The 27,123-nt window shown below is 38.3% G+C and overlaps 1 protein-coding gene and 1 long non-coding RNA gene across 2 annotated transcripts in view; both read left to right on the top strand.

Annotated features, from left to right (window-relative positions):
* Positions 1–27,123, top strand: part of ZSWIM6 (zinc finger SWIM-type containing 6) — a 190,055-nt gene that overhangs the window by 59,971 nt on the left and 102,961 nt on the right. The window lies entirely within an intron of this gene.
* Positions 9,606–15,736, top strand: LOC145722710 (uncharacterized). Its single transcript, XR_014147183.1, has 2 exons — positions 9,606–13,225; positions 14,494–15,736. It is a non-coding gene; the product is annotated as an uncharacterized LOC145722710 (long non-coding RNA).

Below are 27,123 nucleotides of genomic sequence, written 5' to 3'. Positions count from 1 at the left end.
TCTGTGGGCCTGAAGAACCTGAATCCTCTCGGTGTAAAGCTCTCAGAGCTGAATTCTTAGTGGAAGAATGTATATGGTATCCGTGCACATTAAGGATTGGTGTTTCTTGAGCTATCTGAGTAACTTTGAACACTACAGAAAGAAGTGAGAAACAAAAACCACTTGTCCCATAGGTTCTTCCAACTCTTACTTCCCAAGTGTGAATGATTTCTTAGGAAGACCATACTTTCTCTGTGACTGAGGGTTGATGTGGCCTGATACTTGGAGTGAAAAGATGGAACAGGATGGAGAGAGTGGATCTGGGAGTCTGGAATGCTAGCCTCTGCTTCTGGCTTGCTATTGTATGATTGTGGTACCGAAGAAAGGCATTTTCCTTGTCTGACTTTAATTTTCTTTCTTTCCTTTTTTTTGCCTCTGTAGTTCAGGGGTTATAGGTGATCTCCAGGGTCTTGGGTTGGAAGTAGCTTGGTGCAGCCTTCCATAAGGGCACAGATAGACGTTCTTGAAGCATTCTCGGCAGGTCGTTATTTTGTCTCTATCGGCTTGGCTTCCTTTCTAGAGATGGGGAGCCCTTTGTTTTCAAGGCAGTTTTGAACAACTTAATATTGAGATGCTTTTCATATTGTGTGGATTCCTAGCCCTCTGATAGTCCTAATTTTGTCTTCTATCTTTCACACAATAAATCTTCAGATACTAAGAGTTAAGATGTTAAATTTTTCCAAGTTTTGCTGCCACAGATCTGTCTAACCATTGCTATTCGATGTAGTTTCAGAGCTTCAGAGTCATGCTAACTCTTTTGAAATTGTCTAGGTTTTCATTGCCAGTTTTAGCATGTGTTCCTTGGAGAAGCATATAGTACTTCAGCTAGGATGTGACCAGCACAGGGCATGCTAAGAAGGTTTGAAAACTGTAATTTAATTAGTATAGTCCAGGTTGATGTTTTTGTTAGTTTCTTTTCTTTCTTCCTTTTTTTAAAAATTTTTTTAAATTTAAATTCAAGTTTTGTTGTAGACAGATTTGTGCTGTGTTGAGCATGTAGCTGTCATCCTTGGAGTTGTCTGTCACATGAATTGCTCGTAGGTAAGGCCTTATGTTATAGATGAGCAGCTTATGTTTTTAGCTCCAGGGCAGTACTTTATATTTAATCTTGAGTGTGTGTGTGTGTGTGTTTGTGTGTGTGTGTGTGTTATTTTATGTCTGTTCCTTGTTCTGGACTGCTGAATTTTCTGAACCTTCCATCTGCCCTGGATACTAGGGCATCCCATAGGTTGTTTATTCCTCATTCTCACTGATCCTGCCCCTGAGTCCATCCCAAGTGGTTGGTAAAAATGTTGACCAGGGCAAAGCCAAGTGGAGACTCTTGTGGCAGAATGCCAGGGTCTTTCGATGTTCTCTACATTTGACTTGTGGGGAACTGTCATTGTGGTTCCAGGTTCTTATTGACAATATATTTTTAATCATGGTTGGATGTAATTTGTCTTGATGTGAAGCCTTCAGTTAAAACAGGTTTCTCATTAAGTTATCGTCTTCTGTCTTGAAAATTCTGTATTTCTAAGTTTTTACTTTTGTGTGCATTTGGACTACTGGTGCTAGCTCTTTTTGCAATTCTTGTGTTCTGGTTAGGTTAGCTTTTCCTTAAGTGATCTCCAATAATATTGCCCTCTAGGCCCCATCTTGTTTTTTTCTTGGCATTCCCAGTCTTCCCACAGCTTCTTAACCTCTGGAGTGCCCAGAACTGAGTACTAAAAACAAGGGGGCTCATGGACCAATAGAAGGAGGAAATATCTTACGTTAAGAATGTTTCTGATCTTCTGGAGATACCACTACAAGTATACACCAAGGTTTTTCAAAAGACTGTATTTAGACATTTTAAATATGGTCTTTGGGGAGGTAAAGTTTAAAATGCAGTTCGCTAGGAGAATATCCTGAAATCTAATTCCAGATATTCTGAATGCTGTATGTTGAAAAGTACTTTATAGAAAATAAAGGTTGTATAGATAATGATGAGATAGGTTAAAAATAAGATTGAAGTTTACCTGGCAAAGAGCTGGTAAAAAAACATTAGTATGAGTATGTAAAAGGGAAATTGCTGCATCACAAATAATACTTAAGTTCTCTTTGTTGATCTGTCTGAAGAGAAATGTCAGAGTTTGACATGGAGAGAGTTATATAGAGTAGGACACACCTGCATATTTTGTATTTTGTAACTTGTACTTTGTAATAGAATTTCCTTAGTTGCATCAATTTATATGACCTTTTCTTAGTTTGATAAAAAGAAGCTTTAGCAGAAATGTTTCCACAAGAATATCACTGCCCAAATGTCCCATTAAGCCAAGCATCTTATGATCAGCAAAATGAGTCCCTTCTCTCCTTGTTGCCAATTCTTTTGTCTTCCACCGCCCCCCCGCCTGTCTCTGCCCCCCCCCCCAGGTAAGTGGGTATCTGATACCCATTCTCCTTTTTCTCACCCCAGCTTCAGGGGTAAAGGGAGATACTGGAAAAAACATTCCAAAGTCTTTTAAGGATGGAACAAAATTCTAGGAACTATCTCCCTATTATTTTATCACTCTTAAAATATCCTTTATGGAACATGTATCCCAAGTAATGGGAGGAGTTATTAGATATTTCTGTGTTTGAGGTGCTCTTTAGTGTAAAGTATTAAGCAGTATTAGAGCACACAACACATACTGTAGAATGAAAGGACCTTATTCGTGAGGATTAGAAAAGATGACTTGTACTTAACAACAGTTATTAGAACAAGAACATTCGGAGGAATGGAGGATTAACTGGTGAGAATGATTTTGAACATTTATCTATAAATGCTTGAATTTTTTTTTTTAAGATTTTATTTATTTATTTGACAGAGAGAGACACAGCGAGAGAGGGAACACAAGCAGGGGGGAGTGGGAGAGGGAGACGCAGGCTTCCTGCGGAGCAGGGAGCCTGATGCGGGGCTCGATCCCAGGACCCTGGGATCGTGACCTGAGCTGAGGACAGACGCTTAACGACTGAGCCACCCAGGTGCCCCAAATGATTGAAATTTTAATGTACTCATTACTTACAGAACTTTTAGAACTACAATGGAATTTTGCCATTATATCACTCATTATCATTGGAATTTTGCTTTAGTTAGATATGGCTCCCAAATTATATAAAGCCTTTATCACTTAAAGTACTATACACATAAGTCAAACTTTCACAGCATGGATTCCAGAGGGGTATAGAGATGAATCTCCATGAGTATGGGAAATACGGTGTCCAGAAGCTTTCTCAATAATTAACTTTCTGCAGAGAACAAGATACTGCATGGTTTCTGGATTACAGTGCTGTAGGGGCACCTGTGGAAATTAGAACTCTAATGGGATTCAGTTTTATTAAATACATAAGGTTTTGCACCTTAAAAGTGAAGTATCCAATTGCACCCAACTTAGGAAATTCAGAGTTACTGTTCTCACAATAACTGTTACTTTGTCCCCATGGGCAGACTTAGAATTTGCATTGTTGGGCATAATGTATAATTTATACTTCAATATATACAGTTGAGTCTTATATCTAAATGAATGAGGGAAATTAGCTTCATTTCTGTATATACTATAATTGGACAGCATTCATTAACCAATAATGATTTGAACATATATTGTGTGCTAGGGTCTGGGGATATAGAAATGAACAAATAAAACAATATCCTTGCTATTATGTTGTACACTTAGGTAATACAGAGGAAATGCATGTATCTAACTCCATCTCATGATAAAATTAAAGGAGTAATTGTGCATTGCACTAAGAATAATATGCTGTCTACAAATGATGTCACTTGCCAAGTTTACACATCTGATAGAGAAGAAACAAAGATTTTAGACTTAATTGAGGACACCTGTCTTTGGTATCTTTCTTGCAGTAATTCTAGTTCTCAAAGACTATCTTGAAACCATCAGCTGGACTTATTTAAAAAACCCGTTCCATTTAGGCAGTAATTGAAGATTGAATGATTATTCACTGGGGCACTGTTTTCATATTACCAAAAAAATCCAGGGTTTTTCAGGTTCAGAAGTCTTAGGGCTGTTGAAATTATGTTATTGTTTAGGAAAATAAAACTAAAATGTAAAAAATGGTCTGGAGTTTCTAAACCGTGTGATTTATGGTCAGTCCCATTTCTCTTGATATGGAGCAGGGAGCCATTCGAAACAGGACCATTCTGATCCATGTGCAGTTGGCAGCTTCAGGTTTTCATAGACTAACAAGTGAGACCACTATGAACCCTCTAGCTCCTTAAGTTCTTGCATGGGTACATCATCACATGGTGGAGCCAGGGAAAAGGAACACTTTGTCTCCAGACTTAGAAAGTACACTTGGAAAAGAAAAGAGAATCTTTTGAATGAAACCAGAAGGGAAAACACGCATGTAAACAAGATTCTGGAATCATACAAAATAATGGATACTTGGACTTTTTGCATGAGAGTTGAAAACTTTTTTTGGCTAGTATAGATTTCTGTCTTAAAAAGAAGCAGTTTTTAATGTTCAGTTCATAGTTTCTCATCTTATGAGCTGCCTGGTATTTAAGTAATATTTTTGACAGTGAGAATAGTTACATTATTTAGACATTCAGCCCCTCAAGTGTATTTTCTAATTTCTTTCCCTGGATAGCATTAGCTGTAGTCTTTGTTAAGAGATGAGTTAGGTACCCTCATAAAGCCTCTTTAATAGCCATCCTGGGAGTTGTTGTTTTTTATACCATTGGGAACACCCCCCCCTTCTCATCTGTCAGTTGAATTCTTTTTTTTTTTTAAGATTTTATTTATTTATTTGAGAGAGAGAGAATGAGAGAGAGCACATGAGAGGGGGGAGGGTCAGAGGGAGAAGCAGACTCCCTGACAAGCAAGGAGCCCGATGCGGGACTCAATCCAGGGACTCCAGGATCATGACCGGAGCCGAAGGCAGTCGCTTAACCAACTGAGCCACCCAGGTGCCCTGTCAGTTGAATTCTTAAAATGACTGCATTCTAGGACTCAATTTTTAGGCTAAACATGGCATACATTGAGGCAGATGGAAAACCTCAAAGGGCTTCCAGTAACCTCCTGAAGGTCGTACTGTTGCCAGTGCCTGTAAGCCATGCCTATCACCCCACAAGGAGAACTCCTAATCCCTTTGCCCTCTTTGGTTCAAATTTGTTGTGGACAGCAAACCTTAAGGTAGACAAAGGCAAGGTGGGCTTTAAAGAGGAGACCCTTCCAGCTACTGTTCCTGTGACTATTGCTGTTGTTGTTCTCCCAGTAACTGCCTTTTCCTTTTTGGGGTTGACACATGGGAGAGAGAAGGTAAATTCAAGAGAGAAGAAGGATTCTCATCACTTCCTCTAGCCCACTTGTTCCCTTCATGGTCTCCCCAGTCTACTCATTTTCCAAACTACTTGTTTATAAATCAGAGAGTCACCTAGGGAGGTTTTGTTGTTGTTGTTGTTATTTATTTATTTATTTATAACCAAGTAGTTTCCTAGGCCTCACCATCAGCTGTTATCCTTTTGGAAGTCTGGGGCTTGAATCTTGAAAATGTGTGTATTTCTTGAGTTATGCTAATGGTGCTTTTGATGCCCAGTTAGACTTGAGAATTATGGGATACCTGTCTCATCCTAACCTTGGAAGTTCTGAGTCCTAAGTCATAGGTCCAGTGGGACTTACAACATGACAAATAAAGCCACAGGTACCAGGGGTTCATGGACTAAGAGCCAAGTTTCAAGGAATGAAAGAGCATTTGAACTTACCTATAGTCATCCTGTTGTGGGTGTTGTCTTTTTAGTACCATATTTAAATATATTAGCTTTGTCCTCTTTTATATTTGTAAGTTGATGGAAAGGTCCATTTGAAGATGTGATGGGTAAGCTGATCACCCCCACTCCCCCTAAAACAAAGATGAGACTAATCAAAAATGTATACTTTGTTTATATACTTGTGATACCTAAGTAAATTTTTTATAAATAGGATCTACATTGTTTTTCTTCATAATCATCCATCTTTTTCCATTAGCGGAGTGTGGTCTTTTCTTAGTTTCTTTATCTTCACATTAATTTGAGAATTGTAAACATGTATTTTGATGGCGTTTGTCCATTGATGGAGTTTATAGAGGGGCTGACTCCTCAGAGAGGGAGGAAATTATGGAGGAGGCAGCGTTTGAGCCAAGCCTCTAAAATGTGGGAGAAGATGTGAGTTTAGAGATTGGTATTCTCTCTTGTTGGGAGGATATTCCAGATATAGGAAAATGTGAGCAAAGTCAACAGGCATGTTTGAGAAACAGCAGGCCCTGCTCCCATGGGGCCAAAGTGTAGGCTCCTTGAAAGAAAAGAAGACTAGATTAGGGGCAGAATGTCAGGAGCTTTCTGTTTGGACTTTTTTCTGTGTATCATAGTTTTTATAGGGAAATGGACTCAGAATTTAAAATAGTAACTTCATAAATGTAATTGTAGCACCACATCTTAGAAAGCTAAAGTCTTTTATTTGAATTGTATTTCAGAACTTTAAAAACTACATATGTGCAGGTGCCTGTATCATACAAAACAAATATCTTTAAGGGCTTTCTTCTGACACTTACTTTGTGGTCCTGTGACTCTGTGGTAGGCTGGTTCTGAGAAAACTGGGATTTGGGACTACTGAAATAAATGATAACCTCATCATATGGAGAATAGCCTGAGCTGCATTTGGATCTTCTGCCTCTTAGGGTTTGGGCTTCTTCCTGCTTTAGTTGTTTTGTTTTCTCCTCCTGCTCCTTGCCCCCTGTCTCCAGCCCTCCCCTCTCCCACTAACATACAGGGACTTTGAACTTTATGCTTGAAGGTTTGTGTCATCTTTCTATCCCTTTTGGGAACTAGTTGCCTAACCTTATGAGGTCCTGTTTGAAACTGGATTCTGCTGTGTTTTTAGCAACTGATGGAAGTTGCATATTGCTGTCTTTTCACATCTTTTTAAAGTTGAAACCATTTGTATGCTTCATAATTTGTATACTTAATATAATAAGTAATTATTTATTAATATGATGGTTTACAAAAATATAAAAGCTTGGAGTTTCATAGAGACCTGGTCTAATAGTCTCTAACAGATGTGGAAAGAAGGTCAAAGATGAGTTGAAAGGACTAGTTTATTGTGATTTGTCACCCATTTATTTTATAGAATATTCTTTAAAGGATGTATTAAAAGGCACGATTGTCTACAAACAGTATCAAAATTTTGCTTTAACAGTGTTTTCAACATTTTAAATCTTTCTGGTAATTATATGAAGTCTTTATAAAGACTGAAAGTACTTGGCATAATTGGTTGGGAGTAATGTTTCCGAATGGATATTTATTTTCAAAAAGCTACTTTGAAATCACATTAGATACTATTTCAGTATGATACTTTGCTTTAATTTTTCCCAGAATTCCTGAAAAGGATTTAGTTTGGTTTAAAAATAAACAAAACACCCCCAATCTGAAATGTATTTATTGAAACCAGATCTTGTCATCTATGGAAAACCTATCTTACTTTCTACTAGATTTTAAAATGATCACTGACAATAAATGCAGCATGAAAATCCTATGAAGAAAAAAAAAAAGAAAATCCTGTGAAGCCCACATACATAAAATAATTTTTTTTTTTTAAAGATTTTATTCATTTATTTGACAGAGAGAGACACAGTGAGAGAGGGAACACAAGCGGGGGAGTGGGAGAGGGAGAAGCAGGCTCCCCGCGGAGCAGGGAGCCCGATGCGGGGCTGGATCCCAGGACCCTGGGATCATGACCTGAGCCAAAGGCAGATGCTTAACGACTGAGCCACCCAGGCGCCCCGAATTTGGTAAATATAATAAAGGTAGCATTTCAAACTTAGTGAGGAAAGATTATTCAGTAAATAATGTTGGGACTAGTGGGTATTCATCTAGGAGAAAACAAAGTACAAACTTCACAAATATTGAAATGTAAAACTGAAAACATAATAGGTATTAGAAGAAACCACAGGAGAATTCTTTTATAAACTGCATGGGAAATGACAGTCTATGTCTGATACATTAACTAGAAGCCATAAAATGATTGATAACAATCCACCTATATGAAATTCGTACACTTCTCTGTGCCAGAAACCACCAAAATAATTCATCAGTCTGGAAAAAAAAAATTGTTTCTTTGCAACTCATATTACAAAGGGCTAATTTCCTTAGTATATAAAAAGCTCCTTCAAATTTATTGTAGACAAAAAGTGCTTTCCTAAAAATGTTCCTACAAAACAGTAAGAAAATCACAAGCAACCCAATAGAAAATGGACACAAGTTATGATTTAACAGTTCACGGGGAAATATAAATGGCTCTTAAATGTATAAAAAGATGCTCAACTTCATATGAGAAATGTAAATTAAAATTACATTGAGATAACCATTTTTTTTAAACAGATACGTTTTCTAAAAATAAAAAAGCTTGATAACAATGGCTGGCACAGAATCTGGGATCTGGGACCACTATGAAATAAAGGAGAGCCTCTTCAATCAGGAAGTTAGTCTGAGCTGAGTGAGGGAAATAGAATCCTCCTGCACTTCTGGTGGGAGGGTAAGAGGTACAGTAACCTCAATGGAGGGCAGTTTGCAGGCACCTTGCAAGATTACAAATGCATGTTCGCTTTGACCTAGCAGTTCTCCATGTAGGAATTTATTCTAGAGATATAGTCATACAAGAGTTTCACTGCATTATTTGTAATAGCAAAAAACCGGAAGTGACCTAAATACTCCTATACAGGGATCAGTAAATCAGTTGTGGTGGAATTCCATGCAGCTGTAAAAAAAGAAGGGAGCCAAGGAGAGAGAATGGCATGTGTGGTGTTAAACATTATGTAAAAAAAGGGAGAAATCAGAATACACACTGAACTACTACTGGGTGAATATGAGGGAAATAAATCACATTCATTTTTATGGAGTGAGAACCGGTAACTGGGGCACAGGGTTGGAGGGAGATTTTTGTCACTCTTGTTCTTTTTGTGTTTGGACCTTCAAATGAAGGTATGATCTCTTGAAAAAAATGAGTTCTAAGATATAAAGTTTCTTGAAAAGTTTGAGCATTAAATAATATTGTTTTAATAAAATGTTTTAGTTTCTTTGCTTGAAAAGTAGCATCGCTTTAAGGGGGAAAAAGTGGGCCGTTGAGGGGGAGCATGTGTGTTTAATTTAATTGCCTCTTCCGCGGTAATAAAAATCGGTCACTTGTGATTTGATGCAAGAATATATTAAAACCCTGTAGGAGACCGAGTTCGGAAGTTTGCTTTGAAGTTCGAGAAAAGAAGGGGTTAAGGGTGTGATGCAGGTAAAGGAAGGGTTAAGGACATTATGCAAGCTGTTAAGTAAAAAGGAAGTGCATTACAAAATGCTGAGCTCAGGAGTCTGGCTGCCAGCCAAGCCTTTGCTTTCTTCACTACAGCTGAGGGCTTTCGAAGCTTCCCACCAGTGGGTTTGTCTGAACTGTTTAGGAATGCGGCCGCGGTCGCCAGCTGACGTCAGCGCCGCCGGTTCAGCCGCGGGCCAGAGCCTGGGACTGACAGCGCGGGGGGGTGAGGGGCGGGGGGGGGGGGTGAGTGGGACGGGGCGTGGCCTGCGTGTGACTGACAGGGTGGGGGCGAGGCGGCGTGTGTGTGACTGACAGCTAGGGCAGGGTGGCGCGCGGGTTTGCGGTTCCTTAATGAATTCTGATTATTTTCCGTGTGGTAAGGTGAAAGACTTTTTTTTTCTCGTTTTCGAAAGCCAGGGCTCTGTATTGCTTCTTTTTAAATAGCAAAAAACGAAATATTTGTAACTTAGGTATCAAATTGTCAGATTTCATGGGCCATTGTGTTGTTTGTGTTGTTTTTGTTTCTGAGGGGGAGAAACAGTAAAACTATGGCGATTTTTGATGGTGCAGGGGCGAGAGAGATGATTTTTGCTGGATAATGAGGTTCTTGATTTTTTTTTTTAACCTAAAGCCCATTTTATTTCAGAACTGTACTAGAAAGCAATTTAAAAGCTCCCAAATGCAGTTCTGTAAAACAGGACACCAAAAAGAAGAAATACTGTGCGGAAAACTGCCAAAGTTAGATACAGTTCTATTACAAACACCTTTGGGCATGATAGGTTTGGGTTATTGTTGCTGATACTTAAGCTCTTGACAAATGGGGACTTTTTCCTGGTGACATCTTGCAAAGATCAGGTTTAGTGTTGCATTTTCTCCACTTACATCCTGTTTTCATGTGGTTAATTTTACTTTTAAAAACATTTGTATTTCTCAAAAAAAACCACATTTGTATTTCTCGACTATTTAAGTATATCATTTTGCTTAGTTATATTCAAGAGTTTTGTTAATCTCCTGGTTCTTAATTAATGTGAGTCAGAGTCAGGAATGCAAGTTTATTAACTGTGGTATATAAGGCTATGAGAGGTGTGGGTGGTCAGCATGGAGTGAAATACAACTTTATAAACAAGGGTCTAAAAGGAGCCGTTAAACTTGGTGGAAAGCTTTGTTGCTTGACTGGGCCAAAAGGGAAGTCTGCCTTGAGTGGCTACCAGAATTATCTAGTGTAGTTAATTTAATTGAGTGGCTTTGAGTAACTGTTACAGGGACCCCAAATTTATAAGTTTATTATTATGACTTTCAGTACAGGAGGTTTGAGCTTATTTTATTTTTTAAAAGTAAGCTCTACACCCAACGTGGGGCTTAGAACTCACAACCCCGAGATCAAGAGTCACATGCTCTATCTACTGAGCTAGCCAGGAGCCCCAGGAGGTTTTAGCTTTTCATGAAAGGAAGTCTTATGCATATTTATCCTTCTTGTTAAGAGGCTGCTTCTGCATGATCTTGATCCTTTCCTTAGGCATTGATGGCATTCACCTTCTGGAGTCAGTCACTATGATTTCACCTGTGTGAAGTCAGCCTATACACCAGCAGCAAACAGCAATAAAAAATCAGGACCTTCTTTGGCAAAAGACAACATGGTTAGCCCTAAATTACTCAGAGGCTCAAGTGTTCAGCCTTAAATTGGCAATTCCACAGAATTTAAGAGTGTTCTGAGTTTGTGAATAGTATCATATTTATTTATTTATTTTCTTTTTAAAGCATCAGGCTACACGTTAAGGACTTGTATTTTTTTACTTAGGTATCTTTTGGTGATAATAATACATCTTATGAGGTTAATATAAAAATATAAAAAGCTATAAACTATTCTTTTACATTAGATCCAAATATTAAGGTTATTTCATTTAACACATGCAGTATCCACAGGAATACTTGGCATATTCAACATTGCATTCGGAAAGAGGTTATGAATTCTTGCTTAAGTCACCAATTATATGACGTTGTCCACTCACTTTTGATCACACTATGTCTTGGTTTCACCAGAGGGAAATGCTTGTAATTAGTTCCCCGCCTTAATAGGACTCAGGACAAAAAAGGTTATTATCAAGACATAAAAATTCTGAGCAATAATACAGTATGGTTGGGCTCCCTAGGCAGCAGAAGAGATAAGTTGGTGTAAGTCGTTAGTGATCTGCATTTCCCTGCTTGTGTGAAGCACCCAGCACTGTTGTTGTGAGACCCTCGCTGGGCTCCCCTATGTTCTGGGAGTGGAGCCTGCGTACTTTGAGTGTGGATTTAGAATTAGAGTTTTCTTCTTTGCTTTTGCAAAAATTGTTATCATTTTTTCTAAGAACCCCTTCAAAACAATGGCGAAATTCTTACTGTCTTATTGAATGAGTCTATATTTGGAGTTTGTGGAAGAAAAGTATGACCTAGTTAATCAGCTGCTTTTTAAGCTCTATTACCAACTAAGGTGATCACATTTTAGGTTATAAAGGATGAGAGTATGGCAAAATTTGCTGTGCAGTGGTCTTGGTGTTATTGAAGGAGGAACCCCTTACTTGGAAGCTTTTGCCCAAAACTGCAGTATGTTTTTACTGCCCAAATACTATGATATATTTTAGGGATTTTCAACCTTGTCTTTAATAAGAACCCTTTAAAATTGCTTTAGTTAACCCATGTTTTAAAAGATATTATCTAGAAATACATTTGCATTTGTAATTACTGTGTGTTACAGTGAAGAAAAAAAAAAACAAAGGCATTATAGCAGGCAATACTGAACTGCCTCAAATAACCAATATAACCGCACTGAGTTGATTTAATTCCAGCCCACAAGAAAACAAAACTGTTGTTAGCCTTGTAGCTTACCCCTAGGAAATCTTTAATTTCTATTGGGTGGTTTGGTATTTTGGGCAAAACATGTAGATACTTTATTACTGTTTCCAATGAGCAATAGGGGAGTGAGACTGGGACCCCTATACTGAGGCTTCATGATTAAAAGAGGAAAACGTCGCAAAAGAAAGTTGAGCTACTTTTAATGCAAGGAAAGAGCTGTTGGATAGGTCAGAGTTGCAACTATCATACTTCAGATCTGGCGTCTTGTGTATTTGGAATGAAGTGGGAGGAAAGGCAGCATCCTTGGTGTGATCCTTTGAAGACTGATGGCTCAGGCATAGTGCCATGGTTTCAGTATGTTTCAGGACTTGAATTTAGAATCTTCTCCTCTCCTTTCCTCCATATGACGAAATAGTGATAGGAAGGCATTTATTGTTTACGTTATTTGAAGCAGCGGGCTGTACATTTGTGCCTTAGTTCTGGTTAGTGTTTTAACTATTTGCACATTCCTTTTATGGGCTATTTCTTGGTTTTTATTGAAATGGTATCGTGAGGAGAGCAAGTTAAGCAGTGAAAACAGATTGTCAGAACCAGAAAAGAAGCACGTTGTGCTCAATTTTCAAAACTCTTCTGTTAATCTCTGTTTTGGTTCCTAAGAGTATTGCTCAAGAATCTGTTTTCTTAGGAGTGTCCATCTCATCTTGAATATTAAATTTAAAATGGTTTATTGCAAATTTCCCCTCTTTGAGGCTGGTTTCATATATTGCTTTTCGTTTTGTTGTTGAAGGTATTTGTCATTAAAATTTATTTTCTGTTCTCATTCATTCACTGTTTTCTCAGGTACTTTTTGAACAACTGCTGTGTGCCACACTTTGTCAGGTGTTGGTTATATGTTGCCAAATAAAGACAGTTCTCTTGCCTGATGGATCTTTCACTCTAATGGAAACTGGACATAATAACGTATGTGTGAAGGAAGTTCCTGAGGGGGGAAGGATCTGATGTGAAAGGAACCAGCATTGGTTGGTGAAGTAGAGGAAGATGAGGGGAGAGTGATGCCGGATAAGGTAGGAGAAGGGGGCAGGGCAAGATCCTGTAAAGTGTTTTTAAGGCATGGTATGTGAGTAACTTTTATTCTGAGTGTAGTGGCAAGCCACCCCTTGGCTGCTGTATGGAGAATAGTTTGGTGAATGCAAGAGTGGAAGCAGGGCATCCAGTAGAGAAGAAAAGGTGGTTGCCGTAGTTTAGGCACTATTAGCTTGTGCTATTGTGGGCTGGTGGAGATGGAGAGAAGTGGACAAATCAACAGGGTTTAGTTTTTGCTTTGAACACGGGGGTGGTGCCTGTTTACTGGAGGGGTTTGGGTGTGGCAAAGTAAGGGTTTAGTTTGGCACCTAAGTTTGAGTTATTCAGCAGAGAGGTCAGATAGGTAGAGTGACTGAAATCTTTTTTTTTTTTTCTTTCACTCTGTAGAATTAGTTATGCTTTTAAAATTTAAAAGGATTTAACTCCTGCTTGTTGGGGTCCTAGTCACTTAGACTGAGATACTTTATAATAGGAGACTTCTGTCTTGTCTGTGGAAGGGGAAATAAATGGCAATAAACAACCCCTAAACTGAGGAACTCGGTGTGAAAGAACTCTGCTATGCCCATGACATAGGGTTGGGAGGTAAATAAGACTGTATGTTTCAGAGGAGTGAGCCCACAATACCTATTTTGATTAATGGATTTTTAAGGTTTTTTTTTTTTTTGCATATTTTTTGAATTATTTTTCTCCAAGGGATTTTAGGTGATTAAGGAAAAAGAAATAATACAATAAAATTATAAAAGAGAAAAATAAAGAATTATAGATATTTGCCCACTGATTAGTTGATGAAAATTAGAAATAGTGTACAGGTGTGTTTTTGGGATAGTGTTAAAATCAGTACATTGTTCCACTTTCAGTACATTTTTGTATTGGATAGAAGATTTATTTATTTATTTATTATTTTTTTTAAAGATTGTATTTATTTATTTGACAGAGAGAGACACAGCGAGAGAGGGAACACAAGCAGGGGGAGTGGGAGAGGGAGAAGCAGGCTCCCGGCCGAGCAGGGAGCCCGATGTGGGGCTTGATCCCAGGACCCCGGGATCGTGACCTGAGCCGAAGGCAGACACTTAACAAATGAGCCACCCAGATGCCCCTTTTTTTATTTTTTAAAGATTTTATTTATTTATTTGACACAGAGAGACACAGCAAGAGAGGGAACACAAGCAGGGGGAGTGGGATGTATTGGATAGAAGATTAAACAGTTGGTGTTTATCTTTTTTTGTTTTTTTTTTTCTTGTTTCTGCAGAGGATGCCATTGACCTATTCATGGTAGGACCTGCTTTTGATTTGTTTTTCTGGTACTGTTATGTACAGACATTCTCAAGTGATTCTCTGTAAAAACTAGTTACACATTTGTGATAGAGCCACTTAATAAATTTGTGGCCATGGAACAGAACAAATAATGCTTCATTTGGCACTTTTCTCTTGTAGTTGAGATACCTGATTATATAGATTGGATTGGATTGGATTGGGAATGCTGTGTTTATTAGTCCAAGGTAAGATTTTCTTGAAGCTGGGGATATGGCAAATAGGGTTATAGGAAAATAGAACCAAAGACATTTAGTAACAGAAACAGAGGTGACCCAAATAATAGAAACTGCAATAAAAGTTGAACACTTTATTTCTTAGTTATACTAATCCCTTTCTCTGTATTATTTTATTCAAGCTTTAATCTTCATAATAGGGCTGTGAAATAGATGGCATTTGGATCCTCACTTGAAGATGAGGAAACTGGGTTGTGGGGAGGTTATTACTCATTTAAGAAGATAGAGCTAACATATGTAAGTTGGGACTTGAACTCGAGTTTGGATTCAAAGCCCATGCTTTCAGTCACTGTTCTCTGTGGCTGGAACAGAACCAACAGTTCTGTGTTTCTTGTAGGCTTTTCTGCAGTCATGTGGTACACAGAGAAGTTAATGTGGTGGACCTCAAGTAGGCTTTCGCTTCTTAGAAGCCAAAATGTATGAAGTGGAGTCTTTAATGTAGAGGTACTTAGTATGTTGTGGAGGGGGTGTTGTTTTAGTGTATGTCACAGGAGTATTTGGGATAGAAATACTTGCTGATTCCTGTATAAGACTGTTGGTTGTTGCGATGGATAGGAGATGATAACTGGGATTGGCCACAAAGATTCTGGGCCACATTTCTCTACAACTCACAAAGGTCACGGAGTTAGAAGGTAGTATCGCTAGTCACCTGAAAGCCAACTTTTGGTATGTGTTGCTGAATGAGCTTGAGTTGGTTAATGTATATACTATATTCTACTTCAGAAGGAATAGTTAGGTCTTTAGAGCTTGTTCGTCTTCGTCCTCCTCCCCCTTCTGTTTGTTTTAAACAACTGAGAACTTTAAGGGCAAAAAGCCTTCATAAAAAATTTACCAATGAAAGGTAATGGGAGCTTAAGTTATTCAAGATAAGCTTATCAGGGTTTGGAATACCAGCAGCTTGATTTTACTGTAAAACCAAAAGCACAGATCATAATCTTTGTCTAACCTTCTTACGTGTGGGTTGGGGAGAGAAGTATGCAGATTGTAGGAATCACTGAGGACAGGAAGGGCAGGTAGAAGTAGGCTCTCTGCACATGAGCTTGTAGAACAAAAGGCATTTCTTTGTTGCTCAGTGAGTCCAAATGCTGGGAAGGAATGTAGAGAAAGGAAGCAGAAAGGCTTGGGTCTCACAGTGCTGCTCTACTTGCTCATACCTCATAAAGGCCTTCTCAAGATGTGTCAATTCTGGTTACCCTTGGGATTTTCCTACTGGTGAAACTTCTCTTCATATAGCTTCATCTTTTCTCCCCAGAAACTGTGAGACTTCTTGAAATTTGTAATAAAAATTTTAGATACTCCAGCAGTAATTTCCAGGAACCACAGCCTCTGATATCATGCTGCTTTTGATCTTTTCTCTTCGGTGATTATATACGTGTCAGAGCTTATATACTTCTGATTTCCTCCTGGGGGTGTGATAACATACTGTTTCTTGATTCTCTCAGGAGCGATGAGTGACCAGCAGGTAGGTTTTTTAGCCACCTGATTAGGACCTCATGCCAATGAGATTAAAGCAAAGGTTTCATCCCCATAGGTCCATCCCCATGGGAGTGATTTAGTATAGCTCTGCCACCTCCTTTGGCCTCACATAGCTCAGTAGCCCTAGCCTGCTGCCTTGACAGCTACCACTCTTGGATTGCAAGACAGAATTAATTGAAAAGATAGATGGTCAAAAATAAGTAAGTTACTAAAGCTGGAAAAACATAAAGCCCACGTGAAAGAACAGAAGGGAAGTGAACAGGTGTGGAGGAAATGAATGAGAATGATGGATAGAAAGAGTCAAAGAGATAGTGCCTACATTTGGTTGGATTAAGTGAAATTAGGTTGGAACTGCTGTTGTAGAAATGAAAAGGACAAGTATCTTACTGCCTATCTTTGCTAAAGGGTCTTGCTTCGGTATATATTATCTACACTGAACAGGTTTAGAAGATTACTAAACTAAAATTATTCAACTATGCCAACTGAATGCCAACTAAGATAGTTTGAATTCAGTTTCCAAAGTTGATTTTTTTGAGTATATATTGATACAAGTTTGAAAAAAAAAGTCTTCACATAGGTAGAAAAGCTGTTTGTTCTTTTCATACGAGTATCTGTCTCAAATATTGTTAGAAGTCACAGTATTTCAGTTTAGAATTGATGAACACAGGAGCTGGAAAGGCTACTGAACAGGCTGTGACTGCAGTGTGAGTAGAGTCTGAAAGAAATGAAAAGCAAAAACTCACCAGAAAAGGTCCATGTTAGTATGTGCTTTTCTTAGTGTTCCAGATTGTTAACAGTATAATTAGATCCTTACCTCTTAAGAGTGTACTTTTTAATTTGTGCTGTTAGGAAGGATTTTTGTTTTGAAATATTGCAAATGAATATCTTTTTCTCTACTTAAAAACTGGTATACTCGGAATTTTGAACGGTGGGTGGATTATTGATCTGTGAATTTTTGAAGCAGATTGTACATCTCATAGATTTTGCTATTTAAGCAAAATATGTGACTTTCTTAATAGGAGGCTCTAAGAAAGTCCTTGAGTCCAACTGAAAACCATTGAGGATATCACAGAAGAGTTGAGGTTTTGTTTTGTTTTAAAGATATATTTATTTATTTTAGAGAAAGAACGAGCATGTGCAGGTGGTGGAGAGGGACAAAGGGAGAGGGAGAGAGAGAATCTCAAGCAGTCTCCCTGCTGAGTGCGGAGCCTGAGATCTCACAACCCAAGATCACGACCTGAGCTGAAACCGAGAATTGGTTGCTTAACTGACTAAGCCACCCCGGTGCCCCAGAGGAGTTGAGTTTTAAAATAGAAGTTCCTTCGAGGAGATCTAGTCATCCCATCAGTTAAAAAATGAGGTACTGAGGCAATGAGAAATTAAGTGGACGGTAAAGGACAAAAAGTAGTCAAAGAATCATAATGAAGACTCCAGGCCTTGACTTGGATTTCAGTTCTGTTATCAGCACCAGTTAGATGCTTTGAACATGGATAAAGCTAAAGGAATAAGAAATGACAAGTGCTTTTGTTCACAGAACTCATAAAACCTATCTGGGGGCTTTGCAGGTGTCAATGTATTTTTTTTTTTATTTTAAAGATTTTATTTATTTGGGGGGTGGAGAGATTGTGTGCGTGAGCAGGGGGAGGAGCAGAGGGGGAGGGAGAAGGAGGGGCTGAGTGCTGAGTGCAGAGCCCCATTCAGGGCTTGATCTTAGGACTCTGAGATTGTGACCTGAGCCAAAAACCAAGAGTTGGACACTTAAGTGACTGAGCCACCCAGGTGCCCTGAAAGTATCAATAATTTTCAAACAAAGAATTTGATGCCAGACTAGTCTATTTTATTTAAATGAAACCTTTTAGTACCTAGCTAGATGAATGAGATGGGAAGACACAGAAACAAATGTTTCAGAGGGAAGTGGTATGGATGGTGATGGACGTGTGGATGTGATACTTTAAGTACACAGACAAGTGGATGGCTTGTTCTGTAAGATGTTCCTTTAAATTCTTTGGTGTAAAGATACAGCATTATTAGAGAAATAATGCCTGATTTACTAAGATACCTTGCTTTCACATCCATCAGCTCCTGTTTATGATTTAGTTGGTGTAGTTTCCATGCAGTGATAAGCTCTTTTTTTCCCCAAGAAAGCTATTGTGACGTATAGAATAGAGTTGAGTTATTTGCCCTTCATAGTTGATGCTATCAACAGTCACTCATTAGATTTGGCTGACCAGAGAGTCTGCAAAGATTGAAAGATTATTCTATGATTATCTTTTGGTCGTATTACTTTCGATGGTATCACATCTATTCTAGTTCCCATCACTGCTGTGCTCTGGGCTTGAGATTTAGTTGATTTTCTTTTTCATTTGTGCTTACGTCTACAACATTAAGACGTTAACATTTAGCTTTGCTTCCCATCTTCATGGTCTAGAACTGAGTTGCCCACTAAATTAGCCTCTAACCACACATGGCTATTTAAGTTTAAATTAATTAAAGTTAAATACAGTAAAAGTTCCGTTTCTCAGTTATGCATTTCGGGAGCACAGTGACCACAGGTAGCTAGTGGCTACTGTATTGAACAGTTCAGGGGTATAAGAACATTACTGTAGAAAGTTATATTAGACAGCACTGGTCTAGAGTATCATTCATCATCGATACAATGCAAACCTTTCGGAAAGCCCTTAGGACAGTGGTAGTAAATGGCCATTGCCGCCTGGTTGCATTCATCACAGAAGAGGATTTGCAACAGATAATGGGGATTTTTCAAAGCTGGAGTTAGGTGTGCAACTGGGTTAGAAGTAGCCATGATTTTATTAATAGATTTTGTTAATAGATTAATAGATTTTACTAATAGGAAATTGCAACCAGAAGATCTAAGTTGAAATCCAGCTCTGCTCCTTACTAGCAGTAGGGACTTGGGCCAATCATTTGATGTCTTTGAAATTCAGTTTCTTCACTTGTGAAATGAGGATCTATTTCATAAGATTGTTGAGAGTGTCAAATGCATTGGAAAGTAGATGATAAACTGTAAAGTCTCTGTAAGTGTATGGTATGTACATGCATTAGGAACTATGTGTACCAGCGGTGTTAATTTGCAGTAGTAATCTTTAAGTTCTGTCTTCTTGCTTGGAAGGCATCACACTGCACTGATTGATAAAGAACTAGAAAATAACCACACAAACAAGCCAACATGTGCTTTAGAGATCAGGAAACGATCTAAGGACCATGTTAAAGTTGAAATGATACTAGTGCCCTAGCTTCTTAACAGTATATCTAAAAGTTCTAACAAACATTTCACTTGCTTCTGGACCAGTAAGTGACTCATTTAACATCACATGGGAAGAAAGATCACTTACAATAAGGTTTTTAAATGTTCTCTATATAGAAGTTTCTAGTGTTTTTACCAAGCTACATCATTTTTCTGATCTCACAGGGAGTTGGTGCACAGCATTAGTCATTATCCTTGTTATATAGCATGTCAGACAAGTTGCAGCAGTGGAACGGGGGTGACTGGCGTGTGGAGTGGGTAGTGTGTGAGGAGTTGTTCTTTGGATCAGTCTGACTTGGTCACTCATTATTAAGAAGCAATTACAGAGGTTGCATTTGTGCTAGTTTCTTATCTTAGAACATGAGAAATGAAGTACATGAGGCAACCTTCTGTTAGTAAAGAATACACATAAAATCTTCAGGAAGTGATACTGCTCCAAATCAGATGGCACCACCCAGATGGTAAGTTTCACTTTGTTTATTCCAACCCTACATTCCACTGTCATTTGGATGGTTATCTATGCATTCAGCACTGCACAAATTATACAAGCCAATGAATGAGCCTTCTGCCCAGAATCATAAAGTGAAAACAAGAATGTTAGAAACCAAAAAACATCTTATATGTTTAAAAGTTCAGCTTTTTGTTTTTATAAAATTTTATCCCAGTCTAATACTGAATGTTGACCCTAGCGGACAACATTTTATCCCTCAAAAGCCCCCTCCTCCATGAACCTTTACTCCCCTCCCCACCCCCACTCCCTGTCTCCCACAAATGAACTGCCCTTTCTCTGTTTTTTTAAACTTTGCTTCAGCCTTTGTTATTACTAGCCCTTTCTTCCTCCATTACTTCCTTCCTTTGGTGATGACAAGTTTTGAAGTAGGCAGGGTGCCTATGGTTGTTACCTCAAGACTCCAGTTTTTGAAGGGTAAGGACTGTCTTGAGAGCGAGGAAGTAAAGTTTGCTGTGCAGGCTCTGATGGCAGACAAAGGATTGAGGGTGGAAATTAGAAGGAGATGGACTTTAATATAAGGAGTATCTTTTTCTGTCTTTCTGAAAATAAAATGAACTGCTTAAGTGTTTGAGCTGAGGCTAGGTAACTATCAGGCATGAAGATATAGGGCAGAAGGCTTGATTAGGTCCCTTTTTTGGTAATTACTAGTTTGGAGAGAATTAGGATTATAATTGGGAACTTGAGGGCAAACCTAAGGGAGAAAGTCAAGATGTGGAGCATATCTCCCGAGGTGGGGGACAGAGAGGGAGCCAGGGCTTAGACCCAGGCCTTGCCCAGAGACTGCAGATGCTGATGGGGGCTCTTGACTTTCTCTTCAGACACTTCAAGGTCCATTTTCATTCACTGCCTCTAGTCTTGAGCTTCATCCCAGCTATTTTTCAGGGTCCTGGGAGCAGGCTTCACTTTTGGATTTGTCCTGGCTCTAGTACCAGTAGGCTGTCCATGCTATGGGATCACTCTTGTTGGGGAGATAGTATAACATCGTGGTTTACGAGTATGGATCCTGGAATCCTAAGATTGAATCTTGACTCTCTGTGCAACTTTCAGCAAGTTAATTCTTTTTTGTGCCACAGTTTCCTCATCTGTAACTATAAAGGAATATCTGGGAATAATACCATATTTTATCAACACTCACACCATTGTAAGAAGCACCATTGCTTTACTCTAAGAAAAATACACTGCCCATTTAATTATGACACATCGCATTTCAGGGAGGTTAAAATAGAGAAAAACCTACCTCTTAGGATTGTGGTGAGGAGTAAGTTGGTATTTGCAAAGCACTTAACACTAGTATCTGATACAAAATAAGTGTTCCAGGTGTTAGCTGTTGTCTACTGTTGAACCTGTTGTATTTAGAGAAGTTAATTTAGTCATCTAGTCAGTGTTTATGAAGCACTGTGCTTGGAAGACACTGTAGCTCTAGACCACAATCCTTGCTCTTAAGAACCTTATATTCTAGTTTTGGAGAAACTCACAGAAAGAGAGAAATCCTCATTCAGCCCAAAAATGTGGACATAATTCTTTGGGAGCAGAGTATAGTGTATAAGACTAACTTTGCCGGGAGAGTCAGGAAAGGCTTCATAGAGTCAGTGGCATTTCAGCTTAATCAGGAAGCATAACAAAAGGGCTCACCGGAAAGAGGAGGCCGTCAGAGAAGGACGGTGCATGCAGAAGGAATAGCTTGTGTAAAGGCATAGGGCTTAGAGTCAGCATGACTACAAAGTTGAGGGTGTGTGTATGGGGGTGGTGGTGGCAGCAGGTAAATATCAAGAGGTCAGCTCCCCCAGATTGCGAAGGATCTTGTGTGCCAAGCTAGGGAGTCTGAACTTCACATTCTGTCCAGTAGCAAATGGGTGGATAACTGGAGGTTTTAAGCAGTGGAGTGATGTGAGCAGAATAGCTTTTTCCCCCTTCTGTATTGTTACTGCACATTCCTACCTTGTTGAAGCAGGATCTGCTCTTTTACACTCAGCCGTGGAAGTGTGGAGGCTGCTTTTAAACCGTTCTTTGACACAGGTATCCCTTCTCTGTCACAGTGAAGAAAGCTATTGTTTGCTTTCCAAGGCTATAAAATGATAATACAGTGAAGCCTCTTTCTCATAATACTATTTAAATATAAGCACTGTATTTACCAAATTAGGTGGCAGAACACTAGAGTGATGCATATACACTTTTTATATTTAAAATTTAAAAATACGATAATTTCAAAACTACAGAAAAGTTGTGCAGATAGTAAAGGCTATTTGTAAACTTTTTGCCTCTGTTCACTTAACATTTTAGCCTATTTATCATTGAGCTCTTTTACTTTCTATACACACACACACAACAGTTTTTTTCTGAACCCTTTGAGAATGAGTTTCATGGGGTTATTTTCTTATGAAACCACCATAGAGACAGTACAGTGGTCGTCTGTATAAATTTACAGTGTTAAATTACACTGATGAAACTTTTAAAACTAATTACTAATTTACTCTTTATATTCCAGTTTTTTCAGTTGATCCAATAATGTTCTTTATAGGTCATACCCGCCCCCCCCTTTTCAGTAACAGGACCCAGTCTAGAATCAGGTATTGCATTTAGTTCTCTCTCTTTAGCCTCCTTTAATCTGGGATATTTCTAAAGACTTTATCTTTTATGACAGTTGACATTTTTAAAGAATAGAATCTTCCCTCTCTTTCTAATGGGATGTTTCTTAGTTTTCTCACGATGTGATTCAGGTTAGGTATTCCCTGCAGAATGCTACATAAGTAATGTGTTCTCAAGGATGGGTATCACATCTGGAGGCACAGGAAATCCACTGACTCTCCTTGGTGCTGTTAACTGTGATCATTACTTGGTCAAGGGTTTTCCAGTTTGTTCACTATATAGTTACTATTTTTTCTAATGAGCATTCTGTGGGAGTATGAACATATCCTGCTCCTCATCAAAATTTCCCCTAGACTTGGCATCTACAGGTGATTCATGCTTGAACTACTCTTCCCTATAATAGTTACAAAATGTTTCAATTATCTATATATATATTTTAAGTTTGGTGTTTTTTATAAAAATTCTAGTACATGTATTTCTTTTTTAGTAGTAATCAAACAGCTATTTTAATAAAATTCTTATCTTACCTTGTTAAACATCTTACATTTACAATGATTCTTTCTGACTTAGTTAATAAAAATGGGATTTGGGGGCTCTTGGCTGGCTCAGTCGGTAGAGCATGCAACTCTTGATCTCAGGGTCATAAATTCAAGCCCCACGTTGGGCCTACAACTTACTTTAAAAAACAAAACCCAAACGGGATTTTATTGTCCAGTCCACCATGTCTGTCATGTTGAGAAATCCTTTCTAGTACTGAAGAGGACCTCCTTAGTTCCTTTGTACCTTGATGATGGCTCCTGGACAGGTTAGAGAGGAGCTTGCTAGATTTTAATATTATCATTGGAGGGGACTGGGACCATAGGAGACTTACATTTAGAATGGGCAGTACCTAAAAGGGCTCTAACTTATATAGGACTTCCTAAATCTTTTAATTTATTAGTGCTCTAGGCATTTTCCTGGGCAAGCCACCATTTTGGTGATTCTCTTAGGCTACTTTATTTTCAAAATTACAGGGATGCCAGAAATACATCAAGGGATATAGAACATAGTCATAGTTCATTAAATGTCTTCATATTGTTGTAACCTCTTCTGCTCCAGCTTTTACATGTTGGTTTTTGTTTAAAATGGGCTTCACATGTTTGCTTTCTGGGTAGCTGTGTGCTTTTTAATGACTATGGCCTGTGCCTCTCACTGTGGCTGACTGTGTTACTAGTCACAAGGAGGGGAAGATGAAATACTGTGAAGGATTTACTACAGGTCCATTGCTACCACTATAAAACCAATTCTCAGTAATTTAGAGAAAAAGTTACTTCATTCCTTGGGTTTGTTACATTTTTATCACTTTGTGTTTTGAGATGGCAGGGAAGATCAACCTCAGTTATAAACAACCTGTTTGTGGCTAGAGGGACAGTGAGGTGTTGCTGCTCATTTGAGGTGCAGATTCTGAGACATTTAGTGAGTGCCTACTTTGTATGAAGCACTGCTGATGCGAGTTAGAGTGATGATGTGCTTCTTGACTTAATCAGGTGGCATGATTACTTTTTTTTTTTTTTAACTGGACAGATAATCTCTTTAGTTGCTGGTTGGTATTTTTTATTATTTTATTTTATTTTTTTCATCATGATAAATGTACTCTTTAATCCCCCTTTACCTATTTCACCCTTCCCCCCATTCACCTTCCCTCTGGTAACCATCAGTGTGTTCTCTGTAGTTAAGAATCTGTATCTAAGTTTGTATCTCTCTCTTTTTCCCCCCCTTTGCTCATTTGTTTTTCTTAAATTCCACAAATGAGTAAGATCATATGGTATTTGTCTTTCTCTGACTGACTTATTTTAATTAGCATTATATGCTCTAGCTCTGTCCATGTTGTGAACGGCAAAATTTCATTCCTTTTTATGGCTGAATAATATTCCATTTTATATATTCATACATATATTTGTGTGTACACACACACAAACACACACACACACACACACACATCTTTATCCATTCATCTATCAATGGATACTTGGGCTGCTTCCATAGTTTGGCTATTGTAAATAATGCTGCAGTAAACATTAGGGGTATCTTGCTTTTTAATTGAAATTTATTTAAAAAAGCAAATCTTGAAGTATAAACAGTTGAACTAATAAGCTGATTTTGATTGGAAATGTGTACATTGACATGGTTAATTATTAATATATATCACAGTTGACTTGTTTCGCATGACTATGTTGTAATAATTTTTTATGTGGGGATTTAATGGAGGAAAATTTTAGATTTCTTGATATATTAGTTAATGACAGTGTTTATAAAGTGGGTGAGGTAGAAAATGTAAAGATGAAGGAGAGTGGAAGAGAGATGGGGTCACAATTCGAGGCTCTCGATTTTCCTATAGAATATAGTCACAGTTCTAGCGTAGCATATAAAGTTAGTCTGAGCATAGGGAATACAGTGCTCCTACCTGTGTTTTAAATTGGTAGTCTAGATTGCAGTGGCAAGATGGCGGAGACAGGCAGGGTGAGCTCATCCCTTAAGGTTAGAGGTAAAGCCTGATTTAGAGAAGGGCTTTGGGAATGAAGGTGAAGCAATAGATACGAGAGAGAATGTAGAGGAAGGCGTTTACAAGATCCGTTGTGACCAACATAATTGAAATGAAGGAGTCTAAAATGGCCTGGAAGTGGTACTGCTTTTGACAGGAGATAAATAAGGTATAGGTGGATATAAATATTTATTGTACTTACGGAGATAGCTAGCAAACACTTGGGCAGGGAGGACTGGTCATCAGAAGAAAACAGGTGAAGATACAGACTTGGGAGCTTGCTGTGTGTATGTGTGTGTATATCTGTTGTGTGTGTATTTGGTGTGTTCTGCAGTACAAGGTGTGGGAATGGATGTTGTTCAGAAAGAGGAAGCCTTATCCGTGTTAAGGCTGGAGGACAATCCAAGGACAGAGCCACTCCATTGCTTAGCTCCAGTGGGTAGCAGTTTGCATTGCCATTTGTGTGATTGGCACCCCCAGGACTTGTGCAGTGGGGCAGATCTATATAAAGGGCATATCTTTGTGCATGATCTTTTACACTAAGGGCAGATATGAAGTTTGAGTCTCCTACTCAGACTTAGGCTCATTTAGATCCATGAATGATAAGTGAAAGGTACTGAGAAAAGAGGTGTTTTGAAAGGTTGATGGAGATTGATGTCAGTTAACTTGCAGAAACCAAGTTAAAGGGTTTTATGGAGTAGTGTCTGATGTTGTAGAGAGGTCAAAGAGAATGAGGCCTGAGAAGGCCTTTGTGCTTTTCATTTATGAGATTATTAATTACCTTTAAAGGAACCCCTGACCATGGGATGTTTGGAATGGAAGCTAGATTGCAAGGGGTTAAACAGTGAGAAGAGGTAATTTTTTAAAAATAAATTTGCAGGGGCACCTGGGTGGCTCAGTTGATTAAGCATCTGCCTTCGGCTCAGGTAATCATCCCAGGGTTCTGGGATCGAGCCCCGTGCAGGGCTCCCTGCTCAGTGGGGAGCCTGCTCGTCGCTCTCCCTCTGTACCTCCCCCTGTTTGTGTGCTCACTGTCTCTCAAATAATAAAATGTTAAAAAAAAAATCAAAATAAATTTGCATTTTAGAGATTATTTTGAATTGTCATAGTAATGTTTTTGTAATTTTCCTTATATTTTAAATTTTTTCTCAAAATTTTCTTACAATACTTAGGGAATTAGTAAGATTCTCAAATTTTATTTTCTATATTGTTTATATTATCTCATATTAAATCATACTAATTTAAAATATTACATTTCCCATAATATTCTAAAAGGTAGTTTGTGGTATTCTCAGTATACATCTATAGAAAATGAATCACTTTTGTAAGACTGTATAGTGAATTTTTCAGACTTTACATCCCTTGATCTTTCCAGTGGAACCAAAGTATTTTCTGATCTTGAATGCATATTTATGCAGTTGAAGGTTGTAGTTAGTAATGATAGCTTACATTTCAAATATATATGAATATAGATTTGTGTTGGGAAAATAATACAGGAACTTTAGGAAAAAGGTGTTCTTTGAACCAAGATAGTACTAAGTAAGTTGGGAGTTTATCCTGTACAGTCAATACTGGTGTTGGGGCAGAAGGGTTATGAGCGAAGGGTTAAGAGGGAAGAATCTTATGATTTGCTAATGATAATTAGCATCTTATGATAATTAGTGATTTTTTTTCTCCTGTATTGCTTAAACATTTGACAATTGCAGCTACCTTCTTAATTCTGTTAAAGAATGAGACTTAATTAAGAGATAGCACATGTTGACGTGGATATAAAATCAGTTTGCCTGGGAAAAGTTTTGGGTTTCCTTTTTCTGTTTTTGTTACTGGTTTTTAGTCTTTTTGGAGACTTGGCTAAGTCTGTAGTGGGTTTTTCTCCTTCCTTTTTTTTTTTTTGTGTGAACTGCATTAGCCATTCACAGAACAGAAGCAAATAGCCATTTTTAAAATTCATGTCTTCAAATGTTAATTTGATG

Source organism: Leptonychotes weddellii, chromosome 7 (assembly GCF_054177405.1).
Source record: "Leptonychotes weddellii isolate Sample4059 chromosome 7, ASM5417740v2, whole genome shotgun sequence".
In the NCBI taxonomy this organism is placed as follows: domain Eukaryota; kingdom Metazoa; phylum Chordata; class Mammalia; order Carnivora; family Phocidae; genus Leptonychotes; species Leptonychotes weddellii.
The sequence above is the reverse complement of the archived record's forward strand: the minus strand, read 5'-3'. Positions and strand labels throughout refer to the sequence as shown.